Source organism: Halichoerus grypus, chromosome 8 (genome assembly GCF_964656455.1).
Source record: "Halichoerus grypus chromosome 8, mHalGry1.hap1.1, whole genome shotgun sequence".
NCBI classification, from domain to species: domain Eukaryota; kingdom Metazoa; phylum Chordata; class Mammalia; order Carnivora; family Phocidae; genus Halichoerus; species Halichoerus grypus.
In genome coordinates this window covers 101,058,984-101,073,548 of record NC_135719.1, presented here as the reverse complement: position 1 = coordinate 101,073,548, position 14,565 = coordinate 101,058,984, and positions in this window count along the sequence as shown.

The window sequence follows — 14,565 nt, the reverse complement described above, 5'->3', positions numbered from 1 at the left end:
ATGACTAAGGTATCGTCGGTCACTCAACAACCAGGGGAGTCCCCCGGGGACTACTATGAAAGACTCTGTGAAGCCTACAGGATATACACTCCATTTGACCCCGAGGCACAGGAAAGCCAACAGATGGTAAACACCTCCTTCATGGCTCAGGCCGCCCCAGACATCAGAAAAAAACTTCAGAAACTAGAGGGTTTTGCCAGGATTAACATCACCCAACTAACAGAGATTGCCAATAAGGTCTAAATGAACAGGGAGGTTGCAGCCGAATGGGAGGCCGACAAAAAGATGAAAAAGAAAGTCAGCCTCCTTGCCGCCACCCTGAAAGAAAAGGACAACCCAAAGATGGGGAGACCTCAATCACCGAAAGGGGGGAAGCCCAGAACCCCCTTGGCAAGGGATCAATGTGCCTACTATAAAGAGAAAGGGCATTGGAAAAATGTCCCAACTGGGGAAAAGCTCAAAAGCCCAGCTGCTACAAGGAAGAACCCCGAAAGGAGGACCTCACAGGCCTTGCAGAAATGGACTCAGACTGAGGGGGACTGGGCTCTTTCCTCCTTGGCCCCCATGAGCCCACGGTCAGAATGAAGGTGGGGGGCCAACCACTGACTTTTATGGTTGATACTGGGGCCAAGCACTCTGTTGTCACCTCCCCAGTGGCCCCTTTCAGCAAAAGGACTGTGATCATCCTCGGGGCCACCGGGACACAGGCGATACAAAAGCCATTTTGCCAGGCTTGCCAGTGCAAACCCTGGGGGCCACAAGGTCCAACATGAATTCCTTTATCTGCCTGATTGCCCCATCCCTCTCCTGAGCCAAGACATACTCTCCAAGCTTAGGGCTCAGATAACCTTTGAGCCCACTGGACACACTAGCCTCCAACTGAACCCAAGGCAAGAAGAGATGGGGTCTCTAATACTAGCAATTACCATGCCAAGGGAAGAAGAATGGAAGCTATTCTGTGCCCAGGCCCAACCAAGCAGCCCGCCGGAGTTCAGACTTGCCTTCCCTTCAGTATGGGCTGAAAACAACCCACCTGGACTAGCCCGGAATCGGGTCCCTATCATTGTTGAACTGATCCCAGGAGCCCAACCTCAGAGGCAAAGGCAATACCCCTTCCACAAGAAGCTAAGATCGGCATCCAAGAACATCTGACCAAACTCAAAGAAGCAGGTATTCTACTCGAGCGCCAGTCGGCCTGGAATACCCCACTCTTGCCAGTCAAGAAGCCATGAGGGGGATACTGACCAGTTCAAGACCTGAGGGCCATCAACAAGGTGACCATCTCTCTGCACCCAGTGGTCCCGAATCCATACACCCTCCTTGGCCAAATCCCAGGGTCGGCCAGATGGTTCACTTGCCTAGATTTGAAGGATGCCTTCTTCTGCCTCCACTTAGCTCCCCAGAGCCAGCCACTGTTTGCCTTCGAATGGACTGAACCTGATACAGGGCGCCAGATGCAAATGACTTGGATGCGCCTCCCGCAGGGGTTTAAAAACTCATCAATGCTCTTTGGGGAAGCGCTGGCCTCGGACCTTGTCAGCTTCCCAAGAGAGGCCACACGATGCACCCTCCTCCAGTATATGGATGACCTCCTCCTCGCCAATGACACACAAGAAGACTGCACAAAAGGCACCAAGGCCCTCCTACAGCTCCTGTCAGACTCGGGATACCGAGCCTCATGGAAGAAGGCACAAATCTGCCAACAACAGGTCTGATACCTTGGTTTCCTCCTCACCCAAGGGAAGAGAGAACTAGGACTGGAGAGGAAAAGGGTCATCCTCTCCCTGCCACAGCCCCAAACAAAAAGGTTGAAGACTTCCCGACCAGGACAGAGCAAAGCCGGGAAGTAGCTAAAGTCCTCTTGCGGGAGATGGTGTCCCGGTTCAGCCTGACATTAAAAATCCATAGTGACAATGGACCCGCATTTGTGGCAGACATTGTACAGGTCTTGACCAGATCTCTCAACATCACCTGGAGACTCCACACCACTTACTGGCCCCAAAGTTCAGGGAAAATTGAGCAAATGAATCACCCCCGAAAGGGAACCTTGGCAAAGTTTTGTCAGGAGACTAACCTCCCATGGCCACATCTGCTACCCCTAGCTATACTGTGTGCTCACTGCACACCCGGGACATCAGGTTTCTCCCCATTCAAATTTATATATGGATGGCCTCCTCCATGCTTGGGAAGCCTTCCAGGAAACTTGCATCAGGTTGGAGATAAAAGGATAAAGGAGCACCCTAAATAAATTACAAAAGTACACCATTGAGAGGGGACCAATCTCCTTAGGGTCTCAGGTACACTCCTTCCAGACAGGGGAGTCAGTTTGGGTCAAAGATTGGAAGAAAGACCTCCTCAAACTGCAGTGGACAGGGCCCCACACTGTTGTTCTAACCGCACCTACTGCCCTCAAGGTCTCAGGTGTCACCCCATGGGTCCACCACTCCAGAGTGAAGAGAGCTCATCATTCAGATGAGGAGCTGTGCCAGTGGAGAGTCCAGCCAAACTTCACGAACCCACTCTGGCTTCACCTTCGACGAGAGCCCACCGAGTGATGGACACCTGCTCACCATGGTCCCTGGCTCTCATCGGCTTGATTTCCCTCATCTTGGGAGTCAGACTCTAGACTCTACACTATTGCCCCTCCTGACTGGACTTTTTCCCAGAGGCTTACCATTGTCATTGCTTATTGGGTGTCCCTAGGGTATATTACTGCACTTACTTGTCCATGGGTTTCATCTGCTGATGGGTTAGCCATGATGGCTCCTTCTACCTAAGGTCAAAGATCCCACCTTTACTGACCCTCTGCTGTCTACTCCTGAGTGCATTTCACCATGGTTTTCCTGGCCCCAGTCAGTCCCGGTCTTCTGCTACCTGGTGTGCTGTTCCTCCTCACTGCCTCTAGCTTGCCCAGCCAGGCAAGGGGAGCAAACTCTTGTATCATTGTTACTGGCAAATGGACTTTCCAGCTTATCTCCCTCAATCCCACACCAGCACCCCCACGACTTCTTCACCTGGGATGGGCACACAGCAAAGGTTAACCTCCATTTTGATGGATGCCAGCTTCTTGATACCTCCTAGGAACCTCATAGATGGTGTTCCTACCATGGCCCTCACTCAGGTTGCCAGCTGGTAGATATCTACATCTGTGCGGGCCCTACGCCTCAAGAGCCAAAGACCTGCCCTCAGTTCTGCTCACAAGCCTGGGGATGTGAGTCATGGGTGGCGACTTGGCCAGGAATGGAACAATGGTCCACCAGGTGGTGGAACCTCAAACAGCACAGTGACATCCAGATTTCCTTGTCACGCAACGCCACCCCATCCTCTTGCTCTAACAATCACTGTATACCACTCACCCTCTCAGTCTTAGAACCCAATGCCACATCATGCGCTACAGGAATCATTCTACTGTTGGGCCAATATCACCCTATGGGAACTGACCCCATGGCCAAATTTATGATTAAGTCCATGTTCAGTCCAAGCCTTACAGTCAACCCCCAGAGTCAGACAGAAAATAACTCGCCCTGATGCATCCCTGGGTCCCCCATCCACACACAGCAAGCATCAATAGCTCAACTGTTAGGTACGATTAATGCCTCCCACCAAGTGCTTAACCACTCAAATCCACCCCTAGCATCTGACTGCTGGATCTGTATGAAGCCCGGTCCCGTCCAATACCTAGGTGTCATCCTCAACCAGTGCACCGTGTCGCCTCCCACCTCAGCACTGGGAACTGCAGATTATCCCTTTCTGGCTCCGGTACCACTGGATGGCAACTCTTCCTCTCCCATCATGGGCCACAGCTGGCTCTGTGTACCTAACACTTTTCTGGCTTCTGATCAAGGTGTACACATCTGCATCACCCCACGTAATCAATCATGCACGCTTGTCAGTCTCTTACCTGATCTTTCAGTCCTCCCCAGGAGCGATGCCCCACTCATATGGAGACCTCCTAGCCACCCTCGACGCTCTCCCTCTTATCATGAGCCTGCTGGCTGAATCAGGTGTTGCCCTCAGCACCACTGGCGTCGGGATGTCTCAGGTTCAGTACCAGGGGTTAACTCAACAACTCACGGCATATTTTTCCGCCCTCACTCAGTCAGCCCTGGCCCTGCAGCGCCAACTCGATTACTGGCCTTAGTGGTCCTCCAAAACAGGCACGGGCTCGACTTGCTGACGGCCACGCAAGGGGGGCTCTGCCTCTTCTTACAGGAGGAATGTTGTCTCTATGCTAATGAGTCGGGGGTGGTCTAAGAAACTCTGACCCAATTACAGGAACGAGTACATCACCAGTGGGAAATGCAGCAGACAACTTGGTGGCATACCCTCTCACAATGGTTCCCTTGGTTTGCCCCCCTCGTCGGCCCCTTCCTATTGCTTCTCCTCATAGTAGCATTTGGTCCTTGTATTCTTAATGCCCTTACTAGGTTTATCACTACTCAAATTGCTAAAATCAGACTCCAGTTACTCCTTACTCACTATTGCCCCTTAGAATATGAAAATGATGTCCTCTAAACTAGGTGTTTAAAGGGGCATCAAAGGGGAATGATAGGAAAATCTGTGTCTTAAGATGGCCGACTGAGCCAGCGGGAGAGTCCCAGTCCTTGCCCCGGGGCTCTTCCAGGTTCTTCTCCCTGCTCTGCTTCCCACGCGCACCAATCCGGGTCCTCCCTGCCTCACTTCGCGCATGCGCCAAAAGTGCCAAGTATGCGGAAGTAGAAGTGTATAAATTGCCCCCTTTGTTTGTACTCGGGGCTCAGACCTTTGGAGACCACTCTCCTCTGAGCCCACTGGCATTAAATAAATCTCCTATCCTCCAAGATCTCTGGGTGCTGCTTGGTTCTTCCGTCGGGCGATCCAGTCCAGGTTCTGAAACAAACTTATTAAAAACAATTTTAACTTTTCCTGAAATAGTTAATAGAATTTAAGAGCTTAGGAAACAAGATTTTGTGTTTCTTACCCAGTATAATATTTTTTTGTAAGATTTTTTATTTATTCATTTGTGACACAGAGATAGAGAGAGAGAGGCAGAGGGAGAGGGAGAAGCAGGCTCCCTGCTGAGCCAGGAGCCTGATGTGGGGCTCCATCCCAGGACCCTGGGATCATGACCTGAACCGAAGGCAGACGCTTAATGACTGAGCCACACAGGCGCCCCCAGTATAATATTTTTTAAAGGAAAAGTTAACTTTTTAAGATACAGTTCAACTATCATCTCATTTACAATTCTTCCTGATTCCTACTGGGAGAGTTATATGCTATTAACTCTGTGCTTTTGTTTATGTCATTAAATTGTCTACCTTCAACATCATAAAGCTGTAAATAATAGCTGCAGAAAGACAGGCTGAATCAGGAAGTATACCAACTAAACTTTATTAACCAATAAAACTAAAGAATAAAAACTAGATATCATTATAAGTCAAAGAACATAAACATAATCTCAGCCATTCTTATGGGTTCATTATTCAATTGTTGCTCAATAAATGTTGTCCTCATCTGTCACACAGGCTCTGTTAATATCTGGTAATATCACTGAGCTACCAATTTTACTCAATCATTCATCACTGTTTTGTAAAATCAGAGGAAATAAGGTCAGAAGAAATAAAATCGTATCTATTAACTCATTTTTACATGGAGTTTTGTCACATGGACAATTTAATGCATTAATTCTTTGAGAAGACACTCCCAAAGCTCTCACCTGAGTAACTGATAAACCTTAGCCATCCTGTAAAAAAAATACACTTTTATCTTCTAATATGTTTTGTTGTTAAAGAGATGGGACTAAATTAAGCTTTATTAATTGACTGCTGGGCACAACTTCAAGATCTGTTCTCAAGTTTATTTAAAAGTAATTTAGGGGCACCTAGGTGGCTCAGTCATTAAGCGTCTGCCTTCAGCTCAGGTCATGATCCCAGGGTCCTGGGATCGAGCCCCGCATCGGGCTCCCTGCTTCGCAGGAAGCCTGCTTCTCCCTCTCCCTCTGCTGCTCCCCCTGCTTGTGCTTTCTCTCTCACTCTCTCTCTCTGTCAAATAAACAAAATCTTAAAAAAAAAAGTAATTTAATTAATGTAAAATTTCATGCATCTTGTAGTCGTGAATTGCGTTGATTTTGATTGGTTAACTTTGTCTATATTTAAAGCCAGACATCAGTGGCATTGGCTTTGCCTCACCTGGAAATTGACTTAAGGCACAGCCTGCTGGTTTTCAGTGAAACAGAAGCAATTGCTTGCTAAATGAGCTTTAGAGCCATGCTACATCTTGATTAAATGCTCTCTTTGTCCCTTTTGTAACACTGTTCATTAACTAATACAGTCCTTAATAAAGAATTTTGTGTTAGAAACAATGCGATTTTACTTTGTTTAATGCAATCATCTGAAGTTTTATTTAATGATTTACTGTAAGTATTTAGTTAAATTATTCACAGACAAGAACAATAAGCACATTTTTCATGTTTTCTAGAGAAGAAAATATGATATTATCAGCATGTTTCCTAATACAAGTATTACTTTGAAAACATAACGTAGGTTTCAAAAACACTGTATGAAGGAAATACTCTTTGAAAGAACACTCCCAAGCATATATTGTAGTTATAACTCTGTTCATGTCCGTATAATGAATTTATCAGACAGCTTTCATTTCTGAAAAATTTACCTATATCATGTGAGTAATTAAAACCTGGATTTATGTTCTACTCTCTAGGAAAACATGAAGAACAATATAACTATTGTTTGACTGTAATGGGTCCAAAGCAAAGGGATAAAAATAACCACAGAGAGTCTGAGTAAAATTCATGGCAAAATTACAAACATTAGGAGCTGACTGGCCAATTTTTCCCACCATATAAATACTGACAATGTGGTTTTATCAGGAATATTGTTAAAGGTTCCTTTCTTCTAATATATGATGGCATCCTATTCTAGTTCAGAATTATATTTGATGTAAGACAGATTAACAAGAGAAAAACTAATTACATATTTACAGGAGCCCCATAAAAAATATGAGACCCAAGGACAAGTCACTCAGTTGGGGTTTATATGCCATCCTAAGAAATGGGATAGGGGCCTGGGGCTTCAAAGGGGAGGAGCATATTTCACGGGAAAATAAGAAGAGCTGATGTTTGGTAATTACATGCATGCCCTGCTATACAGATAGGTTTTGCAGATAAAAAGTTATCTTTGTTAATAGCTCTCTTTTACTTATTTTAGGTAATTAAGGGAGAGGTAAAAGTTTTCCTTGAGTCAGATGAGTCTTGCCTACAGCTCAAAATAACCCATGTACAAGCCAAAGTGGCATATTTTGGGGTCATGTATTTTGCTCTCCCTAATTCCCTATATGTCTCTTTTGGTCAAGGATTGTAATGTCACATACAGTTGCGCTGGGGTTTCATTCATTACTGTCAGAAATTCTAACAAAAATCCATACCAGATATCATGTAATCTAAGATAAGGAAAAGACTTGCATTTTAGGTTAATAGTTCTTCCCATACATAAGTTCAAAAGGGCTTACTTTAGTGCAATCATCCAATGGTAAGTGGTATCTTTTAGTTGTATAACAACAAATTTGTCTGTATGTAAAATACATCTGTGTTCAAAGTGCATGGAATGCAGTGTACTAATAAAATAATAGTTTGATTTAAATGATATTATCTGGCTTCTTTAAATATTAACCAGTTGGATGGCCTTTAAAACACACATTTGTAAGTATATAAAATGTATAATTAGTTTATAGAACAGTATTAAAACTATTTAAAAATATATCCTTTGGGAAAGAATCAGTCCTATGTGCACAAACACACCTTAGAGCTATGAATCATAATGTCACAGAATTAGATAATAAAAGCAAGTTGCTTTTCCAAGTATTTGAGAGATTTGTATTTCAACCTCTTTGTGAGCATCTATCCTGCTACAGCTTTCCCTGATCATATTTAATTTCACTTTTAGATAAAACAGAGCCCTGCTGACCACTGGATTTTAGCATATAGCAGGTGCCCAATGAATATATGTTAACTGAACAAGTGAATAAATTAATAAAATAAATCATTCTTACAGCTGAAATAAAATAATGAATGAATAATCCTGCTTGAATGGTATTTACATAGCCTCCTTGTTTTCAGGCTTTTTTCCCCTCTAAGCCATTATGTGAGCATTGCTAGATCCATCCCCCTGGTATGCCATCATCAGGTTTTCTCAAAAAAATTTTTTAGTTCCAGAAAGCCATAAAGCATGGACTCTAGTATGACATTTATGGCTTTCCACAAAATGAACCCAGGTTTGTTTTCCATATGTATCTTTCACTGTTCCCCTACACCAATCCTTGATCCACACAAACCGATCTACTCACTGCCTCTCAGACATTTTCAGGTTGTTTTCTTCTCTACCTTCATGCTCTTGCACCAAACTTTCCAAACCCTAATCACCTTAAGGAACTGTTGAGATCCTTATTCTTCAGCAACATTTTTCCCTAACAACCATGGCCAAAGCTGTACTCAGGAGGAGTGATTAAGATTCACTGCCAAAGGGGCACCTGGGTGGCTCAGTTGGTTAAGCATCTGCCTTCAGCTCAGGTTATGATCCCAGGGTCCTGGGATTGAGCCCCACATAGGGTTCCCTGCTCAGCAGGGAGTCTGCTTCTCCCTCTCCTTCTAACCCCTCTCTCCTACTCATGCTTGCTCTCTCTCTCTCCCTCTTGATCCCTCGAATAAATAAAATCTTTAAAAAAAAAAAAAAGATTCACTGCCGAAGCCCCGCTTTTTCGAAGTTCCCAGGGGTGCATGAAAAAAAACCTAGACCTACATGTACCACCCAAACATCAAGCCCCCATCACAAGGGGTAGAGCTGGCCTGTTCACACATTCAACTAATACCACCCCCACCCAACACCCAGTCCATCAACAAGCATTTCTTGCTGTAACTCCAAAATGTATTCTTTTCATCCACTTCTTGATCTGTTGCTCCTGAGGATGATTTGCCATCGACTCTTGCATGGACAGCTGCAATGCTTCCACTCTGGTGCTCATATATTCCCCATTCCCTACCACTTCTACCCCCAAAATCCGTTTTCCACATGTCAGTCAAGTTGGGTTTTTTTTAAATATATGAATCTAATACATTTAAATAGAAACCTTCCAGCCTCCAGAATCTTTAATATGCCAATCGTTTCTCACCATATTTAGAATAAAAAAACAAACTTTTCACCAAGGCCTATAAGGCTCTACAGGAACTGGTCCCCGATTGTCATCTAATTTCATTTTCTAATCTTCTCTCCTCGCTCACTATGGGGTTACATGAGCCTTTCACTGCTTATAGAATATAGCAACTCAGACTCATTTTGGGGAATTTGCACTGTCAATTTCATTGGTCTGCAATTTGCCACCCTCAGATCTTCCCATGGCTGGCTCATTGTCTTTCAGACCACAGCTCCAGTGTTAGTTTCTCAGAGAAGACTTTAAGCAACACCTCTAACACACACACACACACACACACACACACACACATACACACACACACGCACACACACACACACACACACACACACACACACCACAATCAGTTTCTCTCATACCCTTTGCTTGGGAACATTTACTACCACTGAAATAATACTAAGTTGTTTAGTCATTTTCTTTCCTATCTACCTACTGACTCTAATGTGAACTCAAAGAGAACCAAGACACTGTTGGTCTTGTTCACTTCTATATCTCCAATATCTAGAAGGGCATCTGTCACGAGAGAGTAGACAGTCAAAAAATATCTTTTGAGAACAAAAATGGGGAAAAAAAAGAAAAAAATAATGAGAAGTCTAGACAAAATTACTCATGTAGAAGCACTTTGTATACTATTAAAAATTATGTTCATATTACAACCATCTATTTAACATTCAGATAAATACTGCCTTATACTGGCTGTTGTAATATTATTTTAGTCTAAACTCCTTCATTTATTTATCCAGTTAAATTTATTAAGTGAGCACTATGTGCCCTGGGAAATACAATGGGAAATTCTGTGGATTCATTAGCAGTATCACAAAGGTGGGATGCAGTGGGATTCAACCTAGGTTCGGATGGGGGGAGCAGTTAAGAAAGGCTTCCCAGAGGACATAACATTTAATGGAGATCTGAAGAAAGCAGCAAATCAGATATGGGGTAAGGAAAATAGAAGAATAATATGTTTATCAACTTCTTTATCTCCCATATTACCCAGCAGTGTTCTCTGAACCAGAACTAGAATATAAATAGAAGCACCACACAGGTAGTGAACAGTGGCTATTATATTTGGTTCCCTATCCTTTAAAGGGCCAGGGGACAGAGAAATGAGACAGGAGAGACTAGACAAAGAATATTTATTAATGCCTATCATATGCCAAATACCATGCCATCAGTTTTCACATGAATAATTTTATTTTATTCTTTCAACAGCTCTGTTTCAGAGGCTCATTAAGTTTTATTGACCTTCATAAATCATTCTTACAGTTGAAGTTCTAACTGGGGTCAATTCTGACTCTCCAAAATCCATGTTCCTTTCTAATATGCTACCTGACTAAGTCAGAAGTTCTCATCCTGGCTATACATTAGAATCAGGAAGCTGAGGCCACACTCTAGACGGATAAGATCATGTCTGCACATGGAACCCAGGCTTTGCTAGTAGTTAAAGCTCCTCAGGTGAATTTGATATACTGTCAAGTTTGAGAAACCCTGGTCCAGGCCAAGGACAGAACGTCAGCTAGTTTAATTAATTCATTGTGGTTATCTCATCCATATTTCTGTTTCTAAGCAAGATCCGACTTGAACCACAATAAGCAAAAAGAGATGATTCCATTGTTTGGCATGGCCTCTTTAATACCTTCGTCCTAAAAAGTCAACTATAAAGGTTGAAACAGCATAACTAAATAATTAAGCTACTTTTGTCTCTCAACACACCACATACTGTGTCTGTTTTAATAATTTCTGGCTCCACCAGCCTATGCTATCAGATTTAATTCTCTATGGTCTGGCACTACATATTTTTAGTAACCTTAGCTTTAAAAAGAAAAGTAGAAGAAAGTAACACCATTTACATAGCTACAGAAACATGATTTATTTAAGTTTGCAAAAGAATACGACAGGAGAATTCATGAAGCTTAAAAATTCATTCTCTTTTTACTTGCTACAACAAAAGATCAGTTGGCACTTAACAAAAATGCACTTAACAAAAATTTATATATATAATACCACCACTGCTGGTAGCCATTGTTCTCAAATGAAACAATATCTTACTATCACCCTAGGCTACAAAACATTTTTCTGTCTTAAAGATAATATGTGACCCTTGTCTTATAGTTGTCATTATGAAATTTAGTACCACAAGCAATAGACTTGTAAATAAGGATCTAATTTGAATGTCCTCTTAGACACTTGAGGTAAAGCAATGAGTCATATCTTAGAAAAATATTTTACACCAATCAATACATATCTTGATCTTTGGTTCATCATATTAGTTCATATGACTAATAACTACTTAGCACAAAGATCACTGAGAATTAAAACCATATGATGTCATTATGTGACCCTCTAACCCAATGATTCCTCTTTCCTTGGTATTATATCCATACTCATTAATCATGAACTTGATTCATTATTAGGAATCATTAGACTAGAAATAGAATAGGGTTTACTATTATCTTTTTTAAAAATGGTTTGCTGTACATAAATGTTTATAACATCTTTATTCATAATTACCAAAAGTTGGAAGCAACCAAGATACCCTTCAGTAGGTGAAGAGATAAACTGTGGTACATTTAGACAGTGGAATATTATTCAACACTTAAAAGAAATGAGCTATTAAGCCATGAAAAGACATGAAAGAAACTTAAATGCATATTATTAAGTGAAAGAAGCCAATGTGAAAAGATTACATACTGTGTGATTCCAACTGTATGAGATTCAAGGCAATCAATTCAAAGAAAAGGTAGAATTAAGGACACATTATAAAAATTGTGGTTTCCAGGGGTTGGGGCAGGGGGATGACTAGGTGGAACAGAGAGGATTTTTAGAGCAGTGGAAATATCCTGTATGACACTATAATGATGTCTTTATACATTTATTTAAACCCACAAAGTGTACGACACCAATAATGACCCCCAATGTAAGCTATGCACTTTGGGTGATAGTGATGTGCCAAGGTAGTTCATCAGTTGTAACAAATGTACCACCCTGGTGGGGGAGATTGATAATGGGGGAGGCTACCGAAGTGTGGGGACAGGGGATATATGGGAAATCTCTGTACCTGACTCCAGTTCTGCCGTGAACATAAAACAGTTCTAAAACTGTTCTAAAAAAATAGCAGACCTGGACTGCTGCCATCCAAACATGGAAGAATCACACAAACATACATACTATACAATTGCATTTATATAAAGTTAAAAAATAGGGAAATCTAAATTGTGGTTTTAGAATAATATTTATTATCTTCCGTGTGTGAGGTGTTATGACTATAAAACAGAATAAACTATGGTGTTAAAAATTAGAATAGCGTTTACCCTTGGGTAGAACAGGGGGTGGTGGGGCGCCTGGGTGGCTCAGTCGTTAAGTGTCTGCCTTCAGCTCAGGTCATGATCCCAGGGTCCTGGGATCGAGCCCCCCATCGGGCTCCCTGCTCCATGGGAAGCCTGCTTCTCCCTCTCCCACTCCCCCTGCTTGTGTTCCCTCTCTTACTGTGTCTCTCTCTGTCAAATAAATAAATAAAACCTTAAAAAAAATAAAAAAATAAAAATAAATAAAAAGAAAGAAAGAAAGAAAGAGAAAAAGAAAGAGAAAGAAAGGAAAGGGGGTGGTAAGTATAGGGGGTTCTAGAGAAGCTTCTAAGTTGTTGACATTGTAATAATTCTTGATCTGAATTATGGCTACTGGATGCCTTTACTTTGGGTTAATTTATAGAGCTTATTAATTGTGTGTACTTTTCTATATGTAGATTAAGAAGCAAACATTTGTTAAGCATCTACTGTGTGTATGTAAGATTGTGTTGGGCACTGTATTCTTTCATCTTTTAACCCCTTTGTTAATACCATCCCTACTGGAAAAATGAAATTGTTTGCTTGGTAGGTTACCATTGCATATCAGATTGCAGAGTCAGCAGGTAGAGAGGGGGACAAGAGAAAATTTTTTAACTACTTATAATATGATTTTTTTATACTTCTGAATAAAATAACACTATGATTATAAATAATTGATTTAATCTACTCATTAGGGAAATCCCAATATTTACTGGAAATACCTTATTGGCTACTAGTCCAACATATATAAGCAAAATGTAACAAAACTGCAATTCTTTTAAAAATATTCTAATTTTGACTTTCCTTCACATCTTAACTTTTATCTCCATAACTTAGTCTGAATTTGCAAGTTCTTAAAAATAATTATTGCATAAATTCAGCAGTATGAAACAAATGTAATAACATTTCTAAGGTTAATCTCAAGTCATATTTTTAAGATCATCAAAATTATAATGACTTTAGCCATTTTATAGCATTATCAGTTGTTGGCAAATAAAAATTCTCCTGACTTGTCCCTTAGCATTTTAAGTTATATGTGATTAAGCAAGGTTTGACCAAAAAAGGGACAGGTCAAACTTTCTCAGGGTATCTTGAAAATATGGAACAGCTACATTTGATCTGTAAACTGTGACACTGACTCAGACATGTAGCAGGGCAGAACTGATGCCATCTGTCTCAAACCACAGAGAAAGATTCTCAGCATGTGACTTAGAGGTTATATTATGCTGATGACAAAACTGTCAACATTTACTGCTTCAAGTTAATTTCACTATATAACAGGATTTACCGTACATGCCCCTCATCCCCGTTATTCAGAACTATTTGCTCATTCATTTCTATAACAGCACTGTTTTGTTGGTGTTTTAAGCCTTCTTATTGTATCCCTCCTTATTCTGTTTACTGGCTACACTTTAGGTATCTATTACGTGTGTGTGTGTGTGTGTGTGTGTGTGTGTGTGTGTGTGTGTGTTCTTAACATAACAGATGTTTTCTCTGAATCAGATTGGTCACTTTAGTATGGGCTTCCTTCTTTAGGTAATTTGCTACTTTCAGTTTCTTTTGGAGTTATATATTTTTCAATATTATCAAACATAAAAGTGATATAAGAGAATTTCTCTCTCTTGAAAGGTAGCATTCTTTTGTTTCTTCTTTTACCATGATCATACTGTTCTTCGTGGGTGTATTCAACTTGTATCAATTGTGTTTCAAATAGTTGCAGTGCCAGGCACTGGAGATAAAAACATAAGGAAGAAGACATTGTAATGAAATAGAGAAAGATCATCACAAATATACACATAATATTACAGGTTATGAAATAGATATATTAATGAGCTGTAGTGGTGGCAAAAGGAAGATGAGCATAATTCTACCTGCTGGATAGAGATTTCAAATAAAGGTTAAAACGTCAAGGCTGGATAGGTTCACTGGCTAAAAGATGGGATGTGATAATGTAATCATACAGAGCAGCTTGAACAAAATCAAAGTCTGAAGTAGTCTTGCTGTGTGTGGCAATTTCCAGTGTCAGGAGCAGAGATTATGACTCTCT